This window comes from Apis mellifera, linkage group LG10 (assembly GCF_003254395.2).
Source record: "Apis mellifera strain DH4 linkage group LG10, Amel_HAv3.1, whole genome shotgun sequence".
Taxonomy (NCBI): Eukaryota; Metazoa; Arthropoda; class Insecta; order Hymenoptera; family Apidae; genus Apis; species Apis mellifera.
The window spans coordinates 10,391,253-10,417,603 of record NC_037647.1 but is presented as its reverse complement, the minus strand read 5'-3'; the positions used below and the strand labels follow the sequence as shown (position 1 = coordinate 10,417,603).

At 26.3% G+C, this 26,351-nt stretch overlaps 4 long non-coding RNA genes across 6 annotated transcripts; 1 reads left to right on the top strand and 3 right to left on the bottom strand.

The window, feature by feature from the left end:
- Nucleotides 1-5,339: 5,339 nt before the first annotated feature.
- Nucleotides 5,340-6,778, bottom strand: LOC100576772. Its single transcript, XR_120295.3, has 3 exons — nt 6,721-6,778; nt 5,982-6,272; nt 5,340-5,890 (listed from the first exon to the last, which is right to left on the bottom strand). It is a non-coding gene; the product is annotated as an uncharacterized LOC100576772 (long non-coding RNA).
- A 143-nt stretch (nt 6,779-6,921) lies between these two features.
- LOC107965125 lies at nt 6,922-10,187 on the bottom strand. Of its 2 annotated transcripts, none has more exons than XR_001704683.2 (3): nt 9,725-10,187; nt 7,150-7,516; nt 6,922-7,057 (listed from the first exon to the last, which is right to left on the bottom strand). It is a non-coding gene; the product is annotated as an uncharacterized LOC107965125 (long non-coding RNA). The 2 variants fall into 2 exon arrangements; XR_001704681.2 differs by having other exon boundaries at nt 9,750-10,179.
- On the top strand, nt 8,912-24,590 carry LOC102654938. Of its 2 annotated transcripts, XR_003305484.1 has the most exons (8): nt 8,912-9,752; nt 15,952-16,176; nt 17,178-17,541; nt 21,065-21,559; nt 21,783-22,410; nt 23,209-23,336; nt 23,545-23,912; nt 24,056-24,590. It is a non-coding gene; the product is annotated as an uncharacterized LOC102654938 (long non-coding RNA). The 2 variants fall into 2 exon arrangements; XR_003305483.1 differs by lacking the exon at nt 8,912-9,752 and having other exon boundaries at nt 15,873-16,176.
- On the bottom strand, nt 14,448-15,673 carry LOC100576715. The gene is made up of 3 exons (XR_003305485.1): nt 15,602-15,673; nt 14,840-15,328; nt 14,448-14,664 (listed from the first exon to the last, which is right to left on the bottom strand). It is a non-coding gene; the product is annotated as an uncharacterized LOC100576715 (long non-coding RNA).
- Nucleotides 24,591-26,351: the final 1,761 nt, after the last annotated feature.

The window sequence follows — 26,351 nt, the reverse complement described above, 5'->3', positions numbered from 1 at the left end:
GAGGAACACGAACCTTCTTCCTTCGAACAGTGGAAGAAGAAAAGAAAAGTGGAATGTAAATTAATTTGAAATCTCTGGAAGAAGTTGGTATCCTAATATTTCTATGTAAACTTGCCACAATAAAACTTAAATGAAACCAAGTTTTCGGCGCCGCGATTTGTATTTGAAAGAAGAATAGAATATTATGTACCTTTTGGCCCCCGTGTCTATAGAAATAACTCTCAAGAAGGTTGCTCGTTCGTGGGAAACACGGAAATGAAAATGGATTGTAACGAAAAAATTAAACGATAAAGAACAATACTATTATTTTTTAATCTTTCCGTGGATTCTCTTCTCTCTTAAAATGGTAAAGAGCGGAAGAAGAAAAAAGAATTCGAAAGAACAATGTGGAACTTGTTACAAGTTTTATGAGCTTTTATTTTATATTTGCAGTGGAGAAGTTTAGAATTTGAAGAAATTCCCGAGAAAAAAATGTTAATCGTGATAAATTGTTTCTCGTAAATTGATCGATTCTGCAATTCGAAAAATGGAAATTTTGAGTTCGAAATAATCTTAAGTGAAAGAAAATTTCCTCAAATTGGTAAATTTTTATTTTTTCTGCATTTTTTTCATAATTTTAAATTTTTATAAATGAAATACTCATAAATATGCATTCATGTTTCAGGTACATCAGGTACAGCTAATAAATTTATATTTAATTGAACATTGTGCGTATTTCATATTTGAAATATGATAGAAATTCACGATATTGAGCAAAAGATAGAAATATCAAAAATAGAGCATTAATTGATATACAATCAAAAATGATTTGCCAAATAAAATTCCTTAGTTTGAGAAATTCTTCTTTACTTTCAAAAAAACAGTAAGTAAGAAACACAAGAGAGGTTTGTTCAAGTAAGAGACATTGTTTTAAACAAGTACAATAATTTTTTTCTTACCACCAATTTATATTCAAAGATTACATTTTTATCTTCTTACAGAGTTTATTCTTGAAGAAACGAAGATACAGCATTGTATCGTTCGATGACAACGGAGGGAAGAATGAATATTTGTAGCGCGATAAAGAGAGGAAGACAAAGGAAGAAATCATAAAAGAGGAAGAAAATACCGAATCTCCATTTTCCTCTTTTCATTAATACGAAAAAAAATCTCTTGATCTGCGTGTGCCACGATTCGAGGGTAAAGGGAAGAAAGAAAAGGAAGGAGAAGAAAAACGAAAAATGGAAGAGGCGAGAAATCGATTTGACTTTTCCGGCACATCTGTTTTCGGAATTTGCATACGAATTCTTTCGGCCAAAGATTTAAAAGAAACAGGCATTCTCCGCAAAAGAAGAAAGTAGTGGAGTTCGAGCTCCCTGGCCACACGTGTCAATTGAATGTTTTCCAGTCTGAGAATTACAAACGTGGAAGATGGAAAAGAGAGTTCAATATGTATATTTATCTATCATCGATGAAAATCGATGGAGGAATATGGCTCGAAGAGGAAGAAGAAGAAGGAAAAACTGAGCGTGATTCTCTCTTTTTATGGTATTGAACAGAGAACGTAAAATTTCCATGCAAATTCTTATTCTGGTATTTACGAGAGGAAGACATTGCGGCTGGGAATAAAAAAAAAAAAAAGAAAAAAACAGTTCGAGATCTGTTTTAACGCCCGCATGCCAGTGGAAAATGCGAAGATATAGTGGGAAAACCTGAAAATTGCGTGAAACGACGAAAAAGTGTGACGAGATTTATGCAATTAAAAATTAGAGATGCGAGAGAAGAAACGTGAGAGAATTTTTAGATAAAATTTGAATACGAAACTTTTTAATGCGATGAATGAACAGAAGGAGTGAAATAGTAAAGTTAGTAGTCTGTGAGAAGAATTATTTGCACGCCATCTGAAATATTGATATTGTGTTAAAACAAATTGTCGAAAATGAACTGTACGTAAATAAAATTAGGAAGAATTAAGAAGGAGAAATTAAAAATTTTAAAATGAGAGGTATCACGAGAATTCTTTTAAAATGCATATTTGAAGATGAATGATGAATGAAAATTTCGTATGAATTAGAAATTCAGAAATAAACGAAAATTGGAAGAAACAAGAATAATAGAATAGAATGGAAGGTTGTCTTCATTCATACATATACATATGCATATTTTTTCATACATACGTTTATTTTGTAACAATATACATAAACTCGACAAATGGAAATTTTTTTCTAAAATTCTGTGAATAAATAAAATGATTTTTAAGTGATTCAAAGTCAAAATTATTATTATTATAAGTATTTAAATTTATTAATAGCATTATAAGTATTTATTTAATATTAATTATTATTTTTATTTTAGTATTTGTTAGAAATATTATTTACTATTAATATTATTTTTATAAAATTTTCAGATAAAATTTATATTTTAATCAATTTATCGAGGAATAGTGAAAACGTTGAAAAATTTATTTATTCCCTGAATTTTTACAAGAAACAAAAAAGCACAAAGTAAAAACAGTCAAAGATATACAAAATATGAAATGGTAAATACAAACATTTCAGAAACACGCGTTTTGTAATAACAATATGCATTTTCGTTTCGTATTGAAATTTTATTACCGAAAAAATCTCATAGAAATATAAGATTATTTATATATTGAAATAATTTATTAAATCTTTGTATGTACAATTAAATAAATCCATTTTCCATTGACATTTTGTTTTTCACAATATTAAAATCGATCATCAAATTTAAAAAAATCATCATATAAGTGTACTATTATTCATAATATAATTCAAAAAAGTGCCAAAACATTTTCATTAATTATTTAATTCATTTATTTATTTTGATATTGTATTTGCGAACTAAAAATCATAATTTTTAAATCTTAAAAAACAGAACCATGCACCGTTAATTTATAAGCTTCATTATTAAGGTAGAGAGATTATGGATTCATTATTGGACATTCAGCCACTTCGAACAACCGCGGTGCACACACAAGTTTCGTTTAATATTTATCCTTCCATTTGTAAAAGCTCGGCACGTATCCACGAGCACGAAAATGTGTATATATGTATGCGCATGCGTCCATGCGTTTTAGGCTTGCGCTTCAACCTTAAATCTGCCGGTAAGCCAGAGCACATCTGCCACCCACACGGTTTTCTTCTATTTCACACAGTATTCCTAGTATTCCTCGTCCAAACAAATACCGCAACTACAAAATCGAAAGCCGAGAGATTGTCTATCTTATCTCCTTTCCTTCGTCGACTACTTTTCCCTCGAATCCACTAGCTTTACGATTCCAACGTGCAAAGGTTGAGTTAACTAATTGATACCAAAAATAACTTTTTTCGTTCTTTTCTTGTTCTACGTCATTAATATTATTGATTTTATTTTTGTGATGGGGAAAAATTATTGAAATTAAAAATTGGACGATATATATTGAACATTTAAAGGTAACATAATAAGTTAATAATATACGAAATATAAAATTAGATAATATTAAGATATTTTAGATATTAATATATTTTATTGAGAAAATATAAAATTAGATATTTTAGATATCGACATAAGATTAATAGCGAAATACGATCGAATATTTTAGATATTGATACAATGAGTTATTAAGGAAATATGAAATTGAATGATATCGAATACTTTGAATATTGATACGATGGATTAATGGTAATATAAAATTGAATGATATCAAATATTTTGGATATTAACACAACATTTTATTAGCGAATTATGAAATTGGATAATATCGAATATTTTGAATAGTTGCATAATGGATTGTTATTGAAATATAAAATTGGATAATATCGAGTATTTTCAATATTGATCAATAACAATGATTTAATATCAAAATATAAAATTAATCGCGGATGATAAATCATAAATTTAAGTGCACAGTATATGAATATATGGGAGAATCGAGGTTGCTAGGCAAACAACAATCCTACAGTGAATCTGAATCAACTTGGAATTCTAAAGAACGTTATTCTACCGAGCGAAGAAACTTTCTTTTCATGGAATAGGACAAACTCTACGGGAAAAATTCACCCTCCTACTAGATTCCCAAGAAAAGGGAACTTGGTATAGAAAACCGAGGTAATTTCGTGTTCTTCTTTCCGTGTGACAATGAGTTTCAATTTTGAATCGATTGAAAAGAAAGAATCAATTGTCGATCACTGATTTTAACCAATTTTCCATTTTTTTTTTTTTTTAATAAAATATTTTTATTCAATTCAAATCTTTTATTCTTAAAATTTAAATTATAAGTCAGGTTTAAATACAATATAATAATTTAGTAATTAAATATTGAATTAATTAAAATCGGATTTTTTTGCTGTGACAATTATTTCAATCAAATTAATTTCATTCTTTCTTGTATCCAATATACAGTGTAACACGAAGGTAACATAATACGAGGATCACAATAGAAGCATACTGACTGAATTTTAAAGCACATCCGGAGTTATAGAGCGAATGGGATTCCCCTTCCTTCTAAGGATAAGCATAAACAAGCTTTGCAGCTCAACTTTTTTCAAAATCTTTCGATCATTGAATCGAAATCATTCCCACGAACTCAATACCTATATCAGATCCAGTTATTTAAATAAAAGAATCTCTTTCTGATATCTTCTCTCGAGAAAATCAGATATTCTCTCTCTCTCTCTCTCTCTCTCTCTCTCTCTCTCTCTCTCTCTCTCTCTCTCTCTCTCTCTCTCTCTCTCTCTCTCTCTCTCTCTCTCTCTCTCTCTCTCTCTCTCTCTCTCTCTCTCTCTCTCTCTCTCTCTCTCTCTCTCTCTCTCTCTCTCTCTCTCTCTCTCTCTCTCTCTCTCTCTCTCTCTCTCTCTCTCTCTCTCTCTCTCTCTCTCTCTCTCTATTTAAAAAGGAAAGTAAAATTAAAAAAAAAAAAAAATAATCTGATAAAATATAAATGAAAGACTATATTTTCTTGAAAATATTCAAAAGTATTGTTTTGTAAATTAAAAAACATCTTAAAAAGAAAGTAAAAATTTCCTAAAAATCTCACAGATTTCAGCATTTCTGTACACGTAGAATTCAAAAAAAAAAAAAAAAGAAAAGAGATAGGAAAAAACTTTTGGTATAACAGGTTTAAAACTTTAGAAAAATCGTTTACACGCAAAAGAAGAAGAAATTCTTATCCTGTTGGTCTGCAACAGCTTAGTTTTTGTTGAACTATCTTAATATATTCAACTGGATCTGTTAGAATTAGCAGATATTAGAAATATTGGTGTGATAGGTTATAGATTGCTTATTACTAAGAATGATACTTTTATAAACAATATAAATCAATACTTATATAATCAATAATACTTATATAAATCAAATTAATATTGATGATCTTCTAAAAACCATTAAATAGTAATTTTTCTTTTTAAAAAAAAGTCAAAAATGTTTTTTAAAGAATGAAGAATAGGTTTTATTACGTCTATATCAAAGTTCTATCATCCAATTCGATTCATCAACATCGAGAATCGAGTTGAGAAAAAGACCAAGCTTAATTCATCATTTTCAGTTGTTTCAGTCTACCCAACCCGTCCACCAACGTTTACTTTTTCGTCGTTTCTCTATTTCTTTGTTGAATCTCCGTCCTCATTCTGTTTCCATTTTATCTTTTAAGGTTACCATTAATACTGTGATCTTATCTTATACCTTCCAGTTGTCCTTTCTTATTACTTTTTCTTATGTATTTCCATGCTCTCATTTCTTTTTGCATTCAATTTTATTTCTTCAAGTTTTTTTTCTTGTATAATAATTTTACTTCAATTTTGTTTACTTTTTCTTTTTTTAACTCTCAATTATTAATACGTCGTTTGATATACAAAATTACTTTTTGTATTATATTCTAATGTTAATATTAAGATACCTTTTCACAATTGTTAAACTATTTTTATAAAAAAAAATATATATTAATTATAATAATTAAAGAAACAAAAGGTTATACAATACTACTTTTGAAATCGCGTTAACCTTACCCGCGTAGTTTTGATTTCGTAAAGTACGCATGCGCAGTATCAACTCCCTTCTCTTCGCGTAAGGTATAAATAGCGATACGCTAGCGTATTCGTATTCTATTCGTAGCCACCTGTCGAGGATCGAACTTCGGCCCCAGTTTGTCAAGAGCAAAGCTATTTGTATTTCAAATTTGTTCTGATTCTTTTCATCGAGTTTACGAAAAGGAAACATTTAAATAATCTTGTTGTAAATCAATTGATGCCTTTAGATACTTGATCGAAAACTTTGTGCCAAGATTTTAGTATTACAAGCTGTAGAAGATATTTGAATAGATATTGAATAGATATTGAAAGATGCTGTTGCAAAAGTATTAAAACTTCAAAAAAACTTAGATTTACAATAAATTTATATAAGAAGTTTTAAATATATATTTTTCCTGAAGTTCAAAGTATTATTTTATTATATTAAATTTATATTCTACTTTTAATATTTACTTCATAAAAGCTTTGTTACTATCCCATGAACAATGCTTGTTTGTAAGTATACATATAGTGATTTTATCTAATAATCTTATTTAAATACGAGTTTTATTATTCAACAAAAAGTTCAAAAGTTCACAACGCTTATTTAATTTCAGAATATATGCAAATTGAACCATGTAATCTACTCGGTTAAACATAGCACGCAAACTTCATATTTTTCCTCTTACTGTTTCTTTGAAGTTTTATCTGTTAGAATACTATTTACTATATGATTTACCTTATACCAAATTTTGTTTTTCTGTTTTGAACTTCAAATATGTAAATTAATAAAAAGATTGTACCATCGTATTTTTTACATTTTAATATAATTAAATTTTATTTGCATCTTGAAATATAATAATTAATATCAATATTTAATTTAATCAAGTAAATTTTGCATTTCTCTATGAATAATAAAAAATAAAAGATCAATGAAATTTTCAATATTTCCATCAAAAATTATCATATTTGAACTAATTTAATATTTTGAAGAATAATCTTATAATAATCATCTTGCCTGTATCATCTTATAAATCTCTATTTTCACTTTCATAACATGATTTTCCTCTTAAGACCTGGAAATGAAATGGAAAAATAAAATTAATCTTTGCACAACAATACCAATAATTTGAGCATTATTTATCAATCTATTAGAAAATACTTAAACAATTTTTTATTGGTTTTAGCAATTAATTACTACTCCCACGAGTCGAACCGTTCAGCTAAAGCTTGTTCTCACGGTACTAATCGCCATTGATGGTTCTGATAACTCACGTCCTCACTGTCAGTTGTGGCACGTACAACCTGCATTATCTACTGGTAAGACAGCGCATCAGGTCCATGGGGAAGTCATGTTCCAAAGGATTTACGAGCACAAATCAGAACGAGGACGATGACAGAGACCTTTCAATCCATCGAATTTATTTATGATATTTTTGTAATTATTTCTCATTTGTAGAAAAAATTCTGACAATTCTCAGTAATTCAAATTTGTCAAAATCTTGAATTTTACTCCTTATCCCATGTTAAGAAATCTGTTGGAGAAAACAAAATGATCAATATCAGAATATAAATTAAATTTTTAAAGTACAATGTTGAAATTTGTAAAATTTTTCAGTGATTTTTATCTAACTGTATAGGTGAAGTTAATTAGAAGTATGCAATTAAATTACAAAATAAATTGTGTATAAAGTTGAATGAAAGGGTAATATAGGTTGGCTCCTCTAATTTGATAACTTCAGATAATTTTTAATGAATGGTAGAAGGAGATAATGTGTTGTAATTAGTTTTTCGTAATTGGACGTGTAAAAGAGATATAAAAATCGATCAAAATGATAGAGTGAATAACGAAAAATATTGTGAAATGAAATTTTCATTTTATGCAATTAGAGCTTTTTAAAAATAGCTTTTTAAAATAATTTTTAAAAAAGAATGAATATGTATCTTGATAATTAAGTCAATCTTTGAATCTTTGAATATTTTAATAAATAATTATTTTCTTTATTCTATTTTATTAAATTACATAAAATTCTAATTGAACTATTCATTTATATTACATATATATTATAGATACAAAATATTCCATTTCAAAAAAAAATATGCTATCATTTTGCACCTTTAAAATTAAAATATCTATTATAACAACATTAAAACTAAATTGATCTTTATATATTCTGTATCTATCGACAGAAGAATTAATAATATTAAATTATATTCTTAATTCTTCTTTATTCAATTTTCGTTTAGGTATTTTTTTATGCAACAAGCAATTTAAGAATCATTTTAAAATATCAAGTTGAAAGACTTATCTTATGGAAAGGAAGACATTTTAATTAGAAAAGAATTAAAAAAATAAAAAAAAAAAGATACTATAATGAAGAATGACATGTAACAAAAGATATTTTAATTCTAAATACTAAATTTTCAAATTGTTTGAAATTCAAACATCTCTTATTTCTAAAAATTGTCATTTTTTTTTTTTAATATTTTAATTCAATGAACCATGTAGATAAAATCAAAATTTTATTTAAAATTATATTGTTAAATTAGATTAGATAGATTAATTTCGATTAATTAATCGTAAAAAAATGCAGTTAATTCAATCAATTTATGAAACTCGATGGATAATTAATTAAAAATATCGATCATCAATTGTCATTTAATAACATTAAATGTCAATCATCAATTATTAATTTCTAACCGAAATTAAATTAATATTCTATCTATATAAATTCATATACAAATATCTATTAGATTAAGTGAATATTGTTATCGAAGTTGATTGAGATACTAAATTTGCAGATAAATTCAAATATCAATTTCACGCCACAGAAAATTTAAATAATTAATCATACACTCGATTAATGATTAAATACTTACTTGGATCTTTAATTTTTTTATTCAAAATTATATTCAAATTTTTTTTTTTTATTATAATTTAAACTTAAAGACAATGTGCTATTATAAGGATTAAATAATTTATCTAATTGTTTTGTCATGCAATAACAATGGAAGATAATTGAAAAATAGCTATATTTGAAACATTAATTTTCTTTTTTTCATTTGTAAATCCGAACATATTGATTTGCATTTCTATAGACACCCTTTATTTTATTTCTCTCTGTATTTTATTTCTCACGGTTAATATTCACATAATTAATCATTCAAATTTTGCACATGGCAATTCTTCTTTAAAAGAAAAATACAGCAAATATTTCGATACTTTTATTAAAACCGAATTAATTACGGTTAACATAACCTATATAATTTTCAAGTTCGTTATTTATATTTTATAGTACGTTTAATCAATGTTCCACAATCAATTATTTCATTAATGTAAAAATTTTGATCAAAACGAATCGTTTGTTGAAAATTTTAACAAGAACAAGATGTAAAATTAAAATCGAATGATTAAAGCATAACAAGAATCCAATGAGAACCCCATTAAAGTTTAGATTATCAAGGGTCATTAGCTCGATAACGAGGTATCGGCTCATTGGGAATGTTTATAGGAATTCTGTCGTTCTTTATCATACACATCGATTATGTACACTGCGTAACATAAATATTGTTCGTAACGGAAATTTATATCAGCCCCGATAAGCATAGTTAATTTCACATGTATAGAATTTACGTAGAAACTAAATTTTCGGCATCGATTCATCGCTCGTGCATCCAGGTTAATTAAGAGTTACTTGGGATTTCGATAAACGTCGACCGAGACTGATTCAAGCGATAATTACCGTAGTTAGAAAACTTATAAATTACCAGGTAATTTAATTCTCGATATCGATTGAAGAAAATCACTGTGCACAAAGATTCGACCAACTACACTTTTGTTTCGATTAATTGCAAATGAAAAGAATAATTTGTCTTATTATAGTTATTTTTTATAGTTATTTTTTTCGATTTCGTGATTGACACTGACAGAAGAGAAAATACACACTAATTACACTGATTCCATTTTTCAATGTATAACAAAGAGAATGATACAAAGCTTTGTTTTACTAAAAGGTTGTACCATTAGTAGCCACATCAAAAGTAAATGTTTTGTTTTCGTGTGTCAATTAACGAATTGATGAGAGATTAACATGAAAATTAGTCTAAATATACGGTTAATTTTATTTTATTGGGATATGTGAAATTGAAGAATAATGATTTGGTAATACTGAATAGTGGAACTCTAGCTGAGTTTTCTATTATTAGAAATATTAAATGTCGAATATCACTCCATCTATAAGAACAAATGTCTTTTTAATATGATATAGTATTATAAATATATATATATATATATATATATATATATATATATATATATATATATATATATTTATAATATAAAATAAGTAAAAAATTAATTCATTAAATATTAAATCATTAAATTCTTGCAATGTTGTTTTTAAAATATTATTTATAATATTTAATATAGTAAAATTTTGTTCATATGAATTTCATTTATAGGAAATTTTATATAGTGCTTTATTATATGAACTTTAGCTGAGTTTACTATTATCCGAACTAGTACCAAGCGTGACTCCATCTATATAATTTTTATGATAAAGGTTAAAAATTTTGATTGTATCTATGATACAAAATAAGTAAAAAAAATTAGTTTATTAAACATTAAGTAGTTATTATACTTGCAATATTGTTTCTAAATTTATATTTGATACAATGGAACGTTGAATGAAGTGTTGTTAATAAATATAGTGATTGGTTATTCAAGCTTTACGTAAGCTATTATCTAAAATATTGCCTAACGTCGTTTATATAAATATAGATACAGCGTCTTTATGATATAAATTAGAAATGAATATCGTGTGATATAAACTAAATAAAAAATTAATTCATTAAATATTAAATAATTATTATATATTTTAAAGAAAATTAAACCTGGTTGTAAATGATAGATTATAAATAATAAATGAAATTTTAATATATACGTATATATGTCTTTCTTTTTTTTAAAGAAGTTTTATATTTGAAAATTGAAATTAAAAAATTGAAAAACTTCGAAATTCCCTTAATTTTATTCTATAAAAGAAACTCGATTAATTTCTATTACCATTTCTAAATTTGTTATGGATTTAGGTATTTGTAGAATTCTGTGTGTTCAATCTTGCATGATAACAAGCGTTGCAAAATTCATTACTTCCTGAGGTTGTACGTGGTTTTCGCTAATGATTATTTAATCATTAGTTGGTATGTAATAACATTTTTTTTATCAAATGCTTTATTCGATAATCGTTGTAGACGAATCGAATATGAATATACATTACAGATATAGAAAATTTTTCAATGTCGAAAAGACAAATTTGTATGTATCTATTGAAATTAATATTCAATATTACATTTGTACTAATTGTACTCGTGTTGTTATTATGAGAATAACAATTTCAGGAAGATTATAAACTACAATTGGACTACTACAAGCTTGTATTAATATGAAATATCCAATTTCGAGTGGATTTAAGAAATCGTAATAATATAATCCTGTTCGTTTGATAAAATAGACACACTGAATCGATTAGATATTTAATTGATAATTATCAATTGAAAAATTAAATTATTAAAAAAAATTCATTTTTAATTTATTGTGTTATTAAATCTTTAACTTTTTCTAAATTTCAGTTTTTTAAAATATTAATTTGCAACTTTCTAATGTATACAAAATTACAAAAATTATTAAATATAGAGATGCATTGTATGTATTTATAATATTTCACAGTAAAATCTAATTAACTACTATAAATTTTTCTTTCTAATTTCCTACAAATGAATAAAATCGATAAAGAAGCATTTAATTTAACTAACTTAATTTAATCAACACTTTCTCAATACATCTATCTTCTCGAATAATTATTATTTTCCACATCTAATTATATAACAATTAATTAATTTGGTATTAACTTTTTATTATTTTTTATCATTGATTCAATTGAATTAAAAAGTTAAACTTATAAATTGAAACAATATTTCTTGATTATAAGAGGATAATAATTACCGATAAATTTTGAACCATTCGTGACTAATATGCATATGCATACATAGATATATATATATATATGTATATTGTACTAGATATAGGATACTTTGAGCAGGCAGCCCACTTGCCCCCCTTTCTGCAGGGCAAAACGGCAATCCCCGTAAGCGAGGAAGTTCATTTCGGGTTTTACGTCCGTCACAAGTGTGTTCCTCCACTCGTGGCCATGGATTTAGCGCAGTAACGAGGCCTGATAAAGCCACTCAACTCCTCGCTTCGTACCACCGCGGAAGTCACGATGACCGTCAGATCGTTTCTATATTCGACCGACTGTTGCTTTTTCTGTCTGTTTTTCACCGAACATGCTTTTGTCTGCCATTCGCAACTTAAAAACTGTTCCTTTGTACCAACATGATTACGATATATATATAAAACATAATCTAACCTAATTTTGTATAAAGATTATCTAAGTTTATTAAATCATACTATATAAAAATCATGTTATAAGAATTTCTATTCTATCGAAAATATGTTTTCAAAATACCATATATTATAAGAAAGTTGATGTATTCTGCATAATATTTTAAAAAAAATATTTTATATAAAGAAAAATACTATTTATATTTGTCAATCGATCAAATGTTTGTCAGGTATGGTATAAGTGTTTTAAGTGTGATATAGTGATTAATTATGTCAAAATGTATTTGATAATGTTAACAAAAATCTATCAATAAAATTATATACTAGTAAGTGTATCTTCGATTTAAAATATTAGATTTTTCTTATTGATCGAAGTATCAAATGTACAAATTTACAATGGTATTATAGAAATAAATATAGGTTAGGAAGCTATTATTTCATTTTGGTTGTATTTCAATGACAAAGTTAAAACTACAAATAAAAATAAATTTAGTTCAACTGCTACTATAATAGAAAAAGAAAATCAATTTTTATCTTTACTATTTTAATCTTAAGATTCAAACAAATAAAAGAAAAGTTGAATAAAAAAAAGATAAATAGCTGGAAAAATAAATATCAAAATAAATAGTAAAATATTTATAAACATTTATTCATGATAAAATCGAAAATATAATTATGCAACAATTGTTTATTATATAATTCGGAATTATTAATTCTTCATATTGTTAATTCCAGGAATCCTTTCATATGAAATTATTAATAAATTTCATAATATTACACATCATAATACATACAATATAATTTTCCTAAATTTGTCATAAGAATTCAATGAAAGTGCAATTGTCAGCTTTCGCAATTTAATTATTACTCAGTTACATATGATGCTTCATTCATCTTAATATCAAAATCCATAATATTAAATGATAAAACATGTAATAAATTTTACGAAAAAATTAGTAATTATAAATGTAATGTTTCTATATTCTCGTATAAGTATATATAAATTGATTATTTTGGAATAATATAATTCAATTTTAGATTAACTATTTGAAATTATTGAATTATGAATCGTAACGATTTCTAATATAAATTGTATATAAATTGTATTATTCACAAATATAACAAATAAATAATAGTTTGATTTTGAAATTAAATTTAAATATCTGAGGTGTTAATATATATTAATATTCTACGAAATTAAAAGATAAAATGTTTAAAGAATTTTATGAATTAATGTATCGTACTACAAATAATGATTGAATTTTGAGGTTAGATCTAAATAAATGGAATGTTAATAGATGCCGTGAAATTAAGAAATGAAACGTTTAATGAATTTTGCAAAGAAATTAGAAAAATCACGTTTCTAGAAGATTACAAAAGATGACAAATTATTTTTGGATTATTATAATGGTAAAACTGTTACGTATTTCTGACATGCTCATAGACACGAATAGGATGTCAACAGGTGAGACCTTCGTGCATTTTCCAACACGTACCGGATTTCCTTCTTAACTTCCTACATATTCTTATTCATTATACAGTTTAAACTTTGTTCAAACAAGAATCGAAATTTATTGGAACTATGAATCTTAAGACACTTTCTTTTATACACATCGAAAATTAACAGTTTGAAATTTTTTATAAAAAAGAATAATTCTTAATTGATATTTTTTTATCGTTAGTATATATTATAATATTAATGATGTTGGTATTTCATAATTTTTTTTATAATCGAAAGTCTTCTTGTGACTTTGAAAAGGTTCAGAACTATTGCAACAGAGAGGTAATATATTCCGAGGAATTAGATCAATCCAACTTAAGCTCCGCAGCTTACAATTAAGAGAATTCCTCTCAAAGAGGTGAAACACATACCAATATAAACTTTTTACCTTATTTGAATCACTTAAACTACTAAAATTTAAAGTCTTTGTCATTCACTAAATATTTAAATATAATATCTGTTTATTTAAAATAATACATCACAAAATTTCAATAAAAAAATCGATATAAAAATGATTTGCACTAAATTTTTATTCGAAATTTTTTAAGTATAGAATATTGAATAGAATACATTTAAGAAATCATTTTTCTTCATTTTATCATAATTCTTTGACATCATTTCAAGTATCTTAACATAAAAACATTGCACTATTTTTAGTAAGCCAATTCATCAATACTCATCAATGAAGTTTAGATTAAGTTAGATTACCTATAATTCAGAAATGATGATCTCTATATTACCTTCATACAAGCATATTCTAGTACAAAATCGCTTATAACCTGAAAAACAAATTCCATAATTAACATTTTGTAGAATATTAAGGTATAACTGTATTAGAACGAAGATAAAAATTTTATAAAAAAAACAATTTATCGAGATATTTAAGGACAAAAAAGGACAATTGCAATTCATCGTCGTGTATACATGGCAACGTTCGTTTTTAGAGTGCATTACCTGTTCTTCATCAACATGCAACGCATTACGTATTCATCAAACTCGATTCGACGTGATTATATAGCGTTATTTCCGAATGTTGACACCTCGTGAGAAGTGTCAATTTACAATTCTACAATAATTCGACGAAAATACACTTGTATTTTGCTCCATTATTTAACCTAAAAAATGATTCTATTGAATCGTGAGGGAAGAAAACTCGTCCGTAAAAGTGTACGAATATTATTTTGTCTCTCGATCGGTGGACACCGATTAAATTTGAGGATTCTCAATAGTGATCTTGTAGCGTATGCAGAAAGTTTCGCGTATAATCTCATGTTTGGTCTAACTGTTATCGAGGGCAGTATCCCTCGGATGTGAAGAAATTCAGCGAGGCGAATCCGTAAACGGAACCAACCGGAAGTGGTTTCATTCTCCATAGTATAGATATATATCCTGTGTATTTCGGATAGTAACCGATTCCTGTAGCGATAGGAACGAGCAAGAGTTCTGAAACAAGAGTAGACAGTCATATTGGAGAATTAGATTTGAATTGAAGCGAGAAAAATTATTTTGAACAACTTTAAATTTAGATTAATAACTAGTAGATTATGAGAGAAATTGAATAATCTACTACCTAAATTGAAAAATAAATTGAATAAGAATAAACTTTTATAAATGATACGTTTTCTAATGAACAAATGATCCAATTATTATAATTTAACACTAAATGTTAAGCATTTATTGATATATTATTATAAATTCAGAAATTTTTAAGTATACCATTTACTTAAAAAACAGTGATAGTGTTCCAAAAGGATCTGATATAAAATGGTACAGATGAGAGTGCTTTCTAAAAAAAAATATATATATATATATATTTATTTATTTCAAAATCTCAAAAATGATCAAATATTTATTTTTCTCATCATAAAAATAATATGACAGATATTCTCTTGCTTACCTCTTATCTTTATCATTTTTGCAAATATATAATTAATAAATATTCAAATATGTAAATAAAAAATGTCAAATTTCTTCTAGTTGCATATCTTTTCATTTCGTCAGCATAAACAATCATATTTTAACAATTAATTATTGATTATTAATTCTTTTTATTAATCTATTTGCAGTTCCTGAAACAACTTTCTCACGAAGATTCCAGTTTCGACAATGAGTGAAGAAAACGACCTCGTCTTCAATCTATTCTTCTCATGAACGAACACTTATCAGGCCGCTTATCTACATGCATAGTCCGTAATCTTTTCCTTATACAACTTCCCTCTGTGTACACATACTTGAGCTCCACCTCTCGCATTGTCTAGCTGCTCAGTGTAACGTACATATGCCAGAAGATGGTTAGAACAGATATTTACGCTCTCACTCTATTCCATTTCTCTTGCCATCACATGATTATGTCGTTAATGAGGACAATAACAAAAATCGACGATGAATAAAATTAATCATTAAGAGCTGAAAAATTAATTAAAATTTTATAACAACATTAATTTAAGTAATAAGTTTATTTAAAATGCTCGAGTAAAATTAACTATATTAACTTTATTAACTATTATAATTAAACGTTGTTTATATAATCTCAATTTAATTTTAAGGCTATTGAAGGTTTTGAACAGTAAAATTGAACTTTATTCTTAATTTCAATTTTAAATTCAAATTTTGTCTATTTCTGACGATGAGTATATCGAGAGAAAGTGAAACAGAATGATGATATTTTTCAAAAGAAATTTTTTTTGTTTATAATCTATAATTAGGAGGTTATGCCAATATTATGAAATCATACTATTTCTCGATTTGCCCATCGTCTTAACAATAATGATAGCAAAAAGTTGAAATAGAATGATACACTTGTCATTTTCTGAATATATAGTATAAATCAGAGGAATAATATAGACAAATAATAATCAGACGAGAATAATACGGATATATACTATTTAGACAGCCGAATATATAAATTAATTGAGAAATAGAATAGATAGATAGTAGTCAAACTAAGAAATAATAGTACAGATATATGAGTCAGATAGAGAATATTATAGTTCAAGCACATAGAGAAGATGGCTAAGTACAATATTCACTATTTCTATCTCTTCTATCATCATTGACTAAGGACATTAACAAAGGTTAACGATGAGTATATCAAGACAAAGTGAAATAGAATGATGATTTTGCAACATAACCTCTCAATCAAAGAAATTCTGTTATATTTCTATTTCTCATCAATTTCATCATTGGCTAATAATGATAATGCGTAATGACAGAAGAGATGGAATAAAATGAGAGTGCATACTTTATCCTTTATTCTTTTCTTCTGATAAACGGACAGTATTTCTATCTACAGCGATATTCTCCATTTCTCGCACGAAAGTAGTGCCACCAGTGGCGCTACAGCAAAATATACATCTGTCCTTGTGTTAAATGGTCTTCCCTCCACATGCGTATAAACGCATACTCTGGTGAATGCACGAATTCGGAGGTTTCTGGACAAAGGGTGAGCAGAGAAGGGAGGTGTTACGCTTCGTCTGGTCCTCCGTGAGATTGCACACCGTGACCAACAAACTACCACGGTTTACGGGATATAACTCGGGAGGAACGAGCTCGACAAGAGGGAAACGGAAAATGCGGGAAAATGGAGATGGTCAGGAAAGAATAGTGTATGTGAGAACAGGGAAACGTACTGGTTCAAGAGGTACGTACATAGTATGGTGAGTGTGAAATCTTGATTTTAAGGTTAGACTTAAGTTCCAAAGAAGGTTATTTTTAGGTTATGAGAAATTGAACAAAATTTATCTTTAAGAATTGAGATGAGAAAACGTAGATTTTTCATAAAACTGAGGAACTATCTTTTCTGATTTTTCTTAAGAAGTAATATTATTATGAACATAATTTTCTTTATAACTTAATTTAAATTAAATTATATCTAACCCTAATAAAAATCCTAATAAAAATAGTAAAGTTCAAGAATTTGTTCTTGAAATTAATGATTGGATAAATATCACAATAATCATATTTTTTTAAAATATATCAATATCAAAAGTTCACAATCTTGAAAATGAACATTTTTTCTCTGATTTTGATTATATTATTATGGGTGCCATTTTTTAAAGATTTGACATTAAAATTCAGGATTTATGAGATTTGATAGTAAAATCGAGGAAATAATAAAATTAGTCGATTAGAAAATGTAACAATGATTTTAAATTACATTGAATTTTTTTAAGAGTTATAAATTAATGTTAATAATTTATAATTTTGAAAATACATATTAAAAATTTTAAAGTTAGATAAAGAAAGAAAGCCTTGAAAAATGAACTTACTATTATAGTAAATATAGTGATATTTGTATACCAATATTAACACGTTATATACGTATTTATAATGTGATATCATTCAATGTTTCACTAGTGTATCTATCACGATATAGGCGGCAACAGAGAGAAGAAAGCTCTCTAAGCTTCAGAGCTTAACTCGAATGGCATTGAATTAAGTTATCCAGGTCGTTGACGAATTCCTTTTCTCCACGGTCCTTAACTTTATACATAGTTGCCACTTAAATAATGAGATTCGTGACACTTTTAAACCTGTTAATATTTCATCTTTCCTCGAAGAAGGAAAATGGAAATTATTCTTGGAATAATATAATATAATATTTTCCAATATTGATGAGAATTTTGATTTTGTATCTTTTTTCTTGTCTCAGATAATGTATCATTAACATAAAACGAAAATTTAAAATATTATTTAAAAAATGGCAATGAATATTAACAAACATTATTAATAGCATAATTTAATAAATATTGAAAAAATTTTAAATAAATATATATATATTTTATAATAAATTATAAAATATAAATTATTAAAATATAGAAAGATAAATGCAATGAATAAAAATACAAAATTACTTAAAATGAAAATATAAAAATTAAGTTCCGAGAATTTATAAAGCGTAATAAAGATTACTACGCATGAAATCGAAAACCAAGGAAAGAAAATGAGGAGATGAGATGGATTATAATATAGTGTTTCTTATTTTATGAGAAAAAACCAATTATAAAATATGTATCTTGAAAACAGAAGGAAGTAGTAAAAGAGCGAAAAAATGGGATAAACTTTTTACGATGTAAACGATATTACCGTGAAAAACTAAGGTAGAACACATGTGGAAATAAAAATATTTAGCGTTGAAACATACAGAGCATACGGTAAAAATTTAATTAATAATAAAATAAAACGAGTACTTATATATTAAGAAACGAAAAGACGTGTTTTAAATATGAAATGTATCGATATCTATATTGATAATTAAAAATTATATAAATACAATTCGAATATAGTTTATATCATTCAATGTTTTTAATATTTCAGTCATACATAATGAATTTCTTAATTTAAAAATTTAGACAGTAAATCGATAACAAATTTGTTAAATAAAATCATGTAATTTTTAACTTTTACAACTCTAATCTTCTAAATTTTAACTCTCAAAAAGTTCGACTTTTAAAATTTTAATTTTTACTACTTTAATTTGTTAATTTCTTCAGCTAAATTTTAACTAAATTTTAACTTTTGCAAACTCAATTTTCAAAATTTTAATTTTCACAACTTTAATTTCCAAGATTTTATTTTTTCTGTTTTTTTTTTTTTATTGTTTTAACTTTCACATTTTTTAACTTCTACAACTTTAACTTCTACAACTTTTAACCAACTTTCCCAATTTCTACTTTCAAAAATTTCTTTTACTTCAATTTTCACGTTTTTTTAACTTCACTTTTCAATTTCAAAATTACATAATTAAGAAAAATATCTATCATGATTGATCTTCAATTTTTAACAATACTGAATTCCTCTTCTCTCTTTCAAAACTTAAAAAATCATATTTTATTTCAAACTTCAAAATACAAAAATTTCTGTCCATCCATATATCTTTAAAACACAAAACGAGTAGTATCGCGATAGAAATACTAAACAAGAGGAGCGATCAGGATGGCCCCTACTATTCTCTGACCAAGTACAATGGCGTAGATGCTTCTTGGTGGTCTTTTAGGGGGCCTGTGTCGAAATGGTTCCGCATCGGGGTTCCTTTTCGCGTTACACAGGTTTATCAGAGAAGGCAGCCCCCTTGATCAAGGATGGGACCCACTCAAAACCGACTTCGACCTCGTGGAACACCCCTTTGGTTCGATCGATGGATTTTATTTGTGCTTTCCTCGTCTCTCTTCTCCACCGACTAAAACGTGCCTTTTGTGCGCTTCGAAACGTGGCACACGCGTGAACGTGTGCTCGAACAAAGCTTTTATCGATTTTACGTCCGATTTCGTTTCCTTTCTTTTCTTTCTCCACCCTCTTGCCTCAATAATAATATCTTTACACGAGATAATATCACGATCAAAGGAAAATTTAATATATCTATTGAAGAATATAATGATGTATTGAATCGATGTGAATTGGCCTGAAAGTTTAACCTCTCTTTTGTGCGCGCATTATGGATTTTTGTGTGATTAATTTATTTTTCATGTAAATCTGTTTTATCGGCTGGTGGTAAAATTTTGGAGAATTTTTGTCGTTACGTTAAGGATGAGTTACGTTAAAAAAATTGTGGGATTAACGAGTTTGTATTTTTTGATAAAATTCTGGGATTGAGCTGAATTATGGGATTAATTAAAATTTTTTTAAGTAAATTTTTTTTATCTTTGTTATATTTTTATATATAGTTATACTTTTGAATTATATAATTATCGTATGAATTTTAGACACGGAATATTAACAAAAATAAAGTACACGAAATATTGTTTTATAAATATATGTATTTTATATTTTTCTTAACAATCTCAGTTAATTATTTATAAAAAATAAATAAAAAAAACTATTATAAAAATATAAACAAATGCAAATATGTAAGAAATAACATAGAATGAAATAAAATCACAAATTTAAAAATTTGCAATTTTTTATAAGCAAAATGTAGAAAAATAAAAAAACTTAAGTATTTAAGAAACTTTAATCTAGAAAAACATTATTTCGGTTCATGATCTTCTTTTGTTAATGTTCCGAGAGATCCAACTTTCTAAAACACATTAAGAGATTGTGGATGTGTTCTCTTGCTAGGACAGCCATAAGATCTACTACCAAAGTACAATTTCTCGAAAATTCTAGCTAACCTCCTTTCATACAAATGTATTCTTTGATGTAGCTTCACTGATGAATTCACTTCTTTTCTTTATGTTACAGTGTCACAAGTATCGTGCTGGTATCTTTTGAATTTTCAAAATAAACAATGTTTTCAACAGAGAGAAGAGACACTCGTTCAACACTCTTAATAACCAAATTGAAAACCACAAGATTTCTTTAGTAAATTTTTCACTAAAAATTTGGTTAGAATTTATAACCTCAAAAATTTGTTTGACAAAAAACATATGGATTTACTCGTACAAATTCACATTTTTAACGAGAATATAGAGAACTAATGTACGTTTAGGAAACCACGATTATTAAACATTCCAATTAAAACGAATCAATAAGGTTAATTGGTTCGCATAATTCTAACTGAATATGGCGCGCTACGAAATGCGTGCGGTAAGTTATCGTGGAATGCAATTTATATTTAGGTAGGTAACTTTACTGGAACTGGTGTAATTCATCTCCGTTGTAACTGTGATATCAGTGGTTGGCTTTTCGTTTGTCATATAATAGTGGAAAGTGGAAATCCAAGGATTTATGCTACAGGTATATAAAGATATATTTATGAATAATAATAAATATACTTACTTTAGTATTAAAATTCCATTTCTTAGAATTATAAATTAATTAATTATCATAACTTTTGTTTTATATATTTATAATTTTGTGTAAAAACATGTTAGAAAAAACATTTTCATTTTAATTCAATAATAATCTTATATAATATATTTTATTTTAATTTAATATATTTCTATTTCAATCGATCAAGATGGACATGTTGATTGCATCTTGTGGAAATCTCACTTTCACTCTCATCGAGAAGCAACGTGTTCTAACTGGCTCTTCGAGTCTGGCCTGGAATTGTTGATCACCTTCGTCGGTCACTGGAAGTAATAAGTAAATACGTGCGGTATTTCGTACACAAAGCGAAGGTATTCCGCCTCCAGTACAAGTTTAAGGACTTTACGTGGCAAACTCCTCGCATCCAGAGATGTTTAACCACGATAATCATTAAACCGAGCGTGAAATTGCATAATTTTCTGTGTACATTACGAAAATTACGATTGGAAACGTGATTGAAAATGATTGGCGAATAACTAAAAGTTTTGATAAAAAGATCAGATTTTAATAATTTAAAAAAAAAAAAGTTTTTGTGATGGATTGATGCGAGAAATTAAGCTTATTGATCCATTTATCTGATCACAATTTATTATTCAACTTGTTTGACCAAACGATTAGCAATATAATCTACGATTAGCCGAACTAATGGCTGACCTATACCTCTTGTCTGGCCCAGCAAATGCTATTTATCTGACCAAATGATCGATATATTATCGGCCTGACCAAAGGTTGACCTATACTACTTGATTGACCAAATGATTGAAGATGCAATATTGGTATGAACAATAGTCAACCTGTACTATTTGACTGACTAATATATCATGACTGAGAATATACTACTTATATGGCTAATTTTAAATATTTCATTATTTGTCATAAATAAATAAAAATGACTAATAAATTTTCCATATCTACTATTATTTCAATATTTGTTATCTATTTTACTTTTTAAAATAAGATATTCAATTATGATCAAGAGAAATGAAATTGTAAATCTTTGATTCTCAGAATTAAAATGATATATTAATCATAAATTCGTATAGGATGCTTCTTAATATTTAAAGTAATGGAAGGATTATATAGTACTACAAAAGGAATATATAATATTGATAAGCCTAGTAATATTCAGAGTGTTTCATTGCTATCTACGGTGAAATAGGATAAATTAACGTTTAATTACGTTTAATCTGGGATGAATTTGTTATTCTTTTCATGATTATTCTCTTTGAGTTAATTTTGTGATTATCTTAAGGATTATGACTGTTGCAATTGTAAGGAATGATTTATGGTTTAATTTATGCAAGGATTTACAGTAATTTAGTTACAAATATTGTTATATTTGAAAATGAAAATGAAAATGCAATGGAAAACTTTATATATATAAAATTATTTCAATGAGTTCGATAATTTATTACTAAAATATCGAATAATTGCAAATAATATTATAGTGCCAAACTGAGATTATAAAAGCGGAGATCAACTATAATAATTATTAATAAATATTACTAGTATTTTAATAAATAATTACTTGAAATAATTTTATTCGAAATTTTTAATTTTTATTTTTTTAACAGGTTAATATCCAACTCTGATTTAAAAATATAAAACTAGCGAGAAATGGTTGACTTGTTCTACTTATTCGGTTATGCAATTAAGGATATGAAATTGGTTTAGCAAATAGTTGACCTGTACTACTTGCTTGGTAAGAATATGAAATTCTTTTACTATTCATTTGATTAAATAATTAAAAGTGTATAGTTTCACATTATGTCATAGTATGATTAATATTATTATAATTTTTTATTAAATAAACAATTCTAAAAAATTGAAAAATATTAATTAATTAAAATGTATGTATTTTTTAAAATCAACATGCAAGTCTATTTATTTTCACATATTTGACCGTACAGAAAGTGGCACAGAATATGAAATTCAATACAAAATTATACGAAAGAGAATATATTGTATGATATATTAGCCGTTATTGGGTATGGATTTAAATCAAATTTAGAGCAGATATTGACATTTCAAAAGGATAATGATTATAAAAGTTGTGTCATAAAAAATGAAAAGAGGAAAAATGGCGATTCGTCACTTCAGCGATTGAAATCCGATTGTACCGGCTATCATCGAATAAAAATTTGATGAAAAAAAGTTATTTCGTTATTGAAAATATCGATGAATTATGCTAGAATATAAAATAAAAGTTAATATCTATTTTATAAGTCTAAAAGAATTGACGAAATGTGTGCTGAAATGTTGTTAATTAATATTGAAGGTAAAATATAGATTTTAATTTATGAGAGAATTTATTCTTGCAGAAATATAACAAATATATCTCTATTATGAATAATAATTTATATTATTTAATACACGTAATTATTAAAATTTTGTTTATTTAATGTAATTAATTTGTTTCAGTGTAACATATGTTCAATATTATTGTGCAAAGTAATTGTTATAAAAATTATGAAAATTCTCAAATATTACAATATTTGATTATTATCTTGAAAGAAAAAGTAATAGAATATAATAATAAAGAATAATAAAAATAGATACATGTTACATGTAATGATTCTTATACTTGAAAGGAATTGTTTCAGTCTACAAAAGGACCAATATTTGCCAGGCTTTGAGTTCGATCGAAGAACGATAAAACATGTATCAAAGCCCTTTTACATGTAAAATGTAATGTATCCAGTCTCCATTATTGCCTCAAAGCAAGTTGTACCAACATTTTCTATTTATATATATCTATCTTCTGTTTTCTTTCTTAAACATGGTGAAAAACATTCAAAAATTTCCATTTGTAAACGTTAACTCTGACTGATGTAGTTCTTACAATCATTTTAACTTTCAATTACTTAATAAGATTGTGTGCCATTCTATTTTTGGGATACGTTTTTAAGAGAGAAAACTTATTTTAAAAATATAATAATTAATCGGAATAATTACTTTGCAGAATTTAAAAAGATATAATAATAGATTAGAAACTTTAATTTTATTATAATAACTTTACATTAAATTAATATTTATTTTCTTAGATACATCTAATTTTTAACGTTATCATTATGTATCTCTACAACGAGAATTTTATTTGCTTTTTATTAAAAGAAGTTAATTATATTATTCTTCAATTTAAAATTTGATTTATACTACTTATCTGCTTAAGTAATCGATATATTACTTGTTCAGCTAATAATTGACTTGTACCACTTGTCTGAACAATGCTCCTCCTACTACAATAACTTTCATAATTAAATATTTTCGAACAAAAAAGAGGAAGACTTTCTTCAATTGAATTCCTGAAATAACACTAACTTTGTATAGAAATATTACATTTATAATATAAAATATTTGCTTTTTGATTTTCTAAATCAAATATTTTGTTTTAAGGAAGAAATCTTAATTCGATCAATAGATTGCAGATTTATGCATTTATGAAGAATTTTAATCTACAGAAAATCTATGGAATGCAAAAAAATTTATAAAATATTCAAAATAAATTATTGCTCGACCACGAGAAGATGACAAGAAAAATATGAATATTATTGATCCATTATCTGATATCTTTCTTCTCATAATTTAAAGGAATTATATTCATGTTAAATTGTTTGATAAAGAAGATAAATGATAATATATATGTGAGTATAATTAGAACAAATAAAACAATGTTGTGATGATCATTTCAAAATATTGGCGAATATTATTCACAAAATAATTTATGAATATAATTATAAAATCCTATTATTATATTATTAACAGATGGATTATGAACTACAATAACATTAAGAAGATTAAGATTATGTAAACGCCTTAGAAGATTTATAAGAATATTAACTATTCATAAAATAATTAATAAACTCATTATTATGCCAATACGTGATAACCTTAAGAATGTAATGAAGAAAATGAAGTCTACATCTTTCAGTTCTTCTCTACTAACCATTTTCTCATAGACAATATGAAAATACATATTATAATATTTTAAAGATAAAACAAATTTCTAATTCAATTCTATTCTTATCATAAAAATTTTAATTTGAGAATAAAAATCTAAACATTAATTATCTAATAATTTCATCTAATCTTAAATTTCTATCTTTTTCACAGAACAGAAGTTGTCGAAAGCATGACTCCACCTATATCACATAGATACAAATTTAATTTTTAAACGGACAGACGATCCAGAAGAAAGACCAGTCCCAGAGAAGTAAGAAGAAGAAGAAGGAGGAGGAGAAAGAAGAAGAGAAGGGTAGCTGATGGCCCGACGATATCTCGGACTCTCGAAACTTACCGGATAGACGAACTCTCCGCCAAACTTTCCTGCTCCAGCTCCTTGATAGTTAAAAGTTTGCACCAGCTTGGTGTTGATCTACTTCACCCACGCTCCGATTAATCGTGATTCCGTAGAACGGAGTGACTTAAGGAAGTAGCCTGTGCAATGTGAAAACGATAACATAAAGTAAATTGAAATAAAGGGAGGACGAAGAATTGCGCAGAGTAATTATCTGCATGAAGTCATTCCATCGATACAAAAACTTAAATCAATCGGATTGAATACATTTCTTATCATTAATTATTCATAATTATTTAAAGATACTAGATCTTGGATTTCCGTGATTTTTTTTTTTTAATATGTTTAATAGATTAATCACTTTGAGTGCTATTGTAAAAGTTTTATCTAGCAGTTTTCAAAACAGTTTAGATAAATTAA